Source organism: Camelus bactrianus, chromosome 30 (assembly GCF_048773025.1).
Source record: "Camelus bactrianus isolate YW-2024 breed Bactrian camel chromosome 30, ASM4877302v1, whole genome shotgun sequence".
Lineage (NCBI taxonomy): Eukaryota > Metazoa > Chordata > Mammalia > Artiodactyla > Camelidae > Camelus > Camelus bactrianus.
Genome location: NC_133568.1, coordinates 21,061,006 through 21,063,319, shown reverse-complemented (window position 1 = coordinate 21,063,319; position 2,314 = coordinate 21,061,006).

Genomic DNA, 2,314 nt, shown 5'->3' with positions numbered 1-2,314 from the left:
GGGCCCAGCCTTGAAGGGAGTCAGACTGTGGCAGATTTGGGGGAATTACCTTCATATTGTTGAGATAGACAGTAACCTATGATCACCTAAGACAAAGATGCTATGGAGATGTAAATTCAGCCCTACCTTGCATAGTATCAAATCACATTCTTAGAAGATTATTTTCTGGTTTAAGGCTAATAGTAGCTTTCTTTGCATCTTCAAACAAAGGACTTTCTCTACAAAAAAAAAAAAACTAACATTATGTTAATTTATCCTCCAATCTTGGACAAATCTCTTAGTTTTATTGTCTCTGTTTTCTGTTTTTCAGCTGTGATATAGAGATGATTTTTTTTGAAAGATCAATTTAAGGTATGAAGCTTAATGGCATGAGATATCAGATGGGAAAGTTCTTCACAAATTTTCAAGTGTTTATGCATTAGTTATTATTTTTGCTGTTCTGGTTAGATCATATTTGTACCCCTTCCCAAAGTATTAACATATACATGGACCCATTTAGCAAATATTTAGAGTACCTCCTAATCTGTGCTTCTATAACACGTCCAAGCATACAGTGATAAATAAACAGTTTTCTGCCCTCATAATTTATACTCCAGGGGAGAGGGTGATATTGCAACACAGTGTGACAATAGATCCGTTTTTTTTTTTTTCAATGTGTGTATATGGGAGACACACTTATTGCAGACTTGGGTCAAGGAAAGTTTCCTGAAGGAAGTGACCTCTAAGGTGAGAACTAAAGGATGTATAAAATTTAGAAAAGTGCAAGGTTTTGATGGGGGAGTACAACCCAGACAAAATAAACAACACGTGCACAGACCTGAAGGACACATTCATAGCACATCTCTGGAGATGCACACTGTCCAGTTTGCATAAAATGAATAGTGCTTCTGGTGCCATGATGACTCATCTCTGTTGAGCAGCTCAATACAGTTGCTGATCTGCTTCTTTGTCCTTATTGTGTAGAACCACACAGTGTAGTTGTTCTTTCAATGTCCAGTAAGCGTATTGGAAAGAGTGAGGTGGGCCAGCTGAGACATAAACCTTGGTAAGTTGCTTTGGTTTTTTGATAGTCTAGAGACTCTTCCGAACATTTCTTTTGCCTTATCTTTTTCTTCTCATGTCCTGATAGAAGGAAAGAGAGAGGAAGGATCCTTTGTGGCATATGCTTGGTTGATTCTGAAGACAATATTAGTCATTCCAAAGAGGAGACCTAGAGCCAAAGTTGCATGTACATAAGTGTCGCATTGTCTATTACTTCCGTATTTAAGCCTTTGCATTTAAAACCCAGAGCACAAATACTGTGAGTCAGGATCAATTTTGCTTTAAATCAGTGGGGTAGAGCCAGAGCCAAGGCTCACTGGCAGCCAAAGTGCCTGTTAAGGGAGATGATAAATTGAGTCCTTAAGTCCTTGGCAGAGGAGCTTAGAGATAAGAGATAAGAAAATGAGTTTGCAATAGAATCTCCACTGATTAGTTGGGATGGAAATCAGAAGGTCTTCTGCAGGCTGGATTACATTTTTTATTATCTTTGCAACTTATTTAATACATCAGCATCTTTTGCAACCTCTCCCCCAACCCCCTACCACCACCACCACCACCTCAGTCCCTTCAGTAACATCTTGTGCTTGAGTGAGCAGTAAATAACAAGGAGAACTAGGGACAATTAACTATTATTGTAGCCCTATGACTAATGAAAAGTCATACATTGCACTTTGGGGAAAAATGTACTTATTAACATGCTTGTGGGGGGTTAGGTTAATGTTGCTGTTTTAACTTCGCTTGGGAGAAACTGAAGTCAGATAACTTAGCCAAGGTTATCCAGGCATCTGTGGCAGTCAGAGTCACACAGGCAGAGCTCCTCCCGGCGATGGCCCCCAGCTACCTGGTGAGGAAAGTCTAGGATCTCTGCAGCATCCTCTGGCCACATCCCAGATGCTAAACACAGGATTCCTCTCTGCGTGGTAACGCCCCTTACCTGGGTAACTAACAATTTATGTATTAACTCGGAAGTCTTAAGATTCCCAACGTTTTTCACTTGCAATCACACATTTATTTAATCATTCCTTTCCAAGTATATTTGAACCCAATAAAAACTTCAGGACCCAAAGAAGAAAGTTTTAATGGTGATGTGACAGTTGGCAGGGTTGACATGCAAGTTCATTCGCCACGATGGGAGTCGTTAAGATGAGCTGCAAAACATTACTGTCACTTATTTCTTTATCAATTCAAGCAAGTGTATCTAGCACTTAGTGGACAGTTCAGTGTTGCTGTAGCGCAAATCTTAATAGAGTAGCGGAGGACTGTGGTAGTAGAT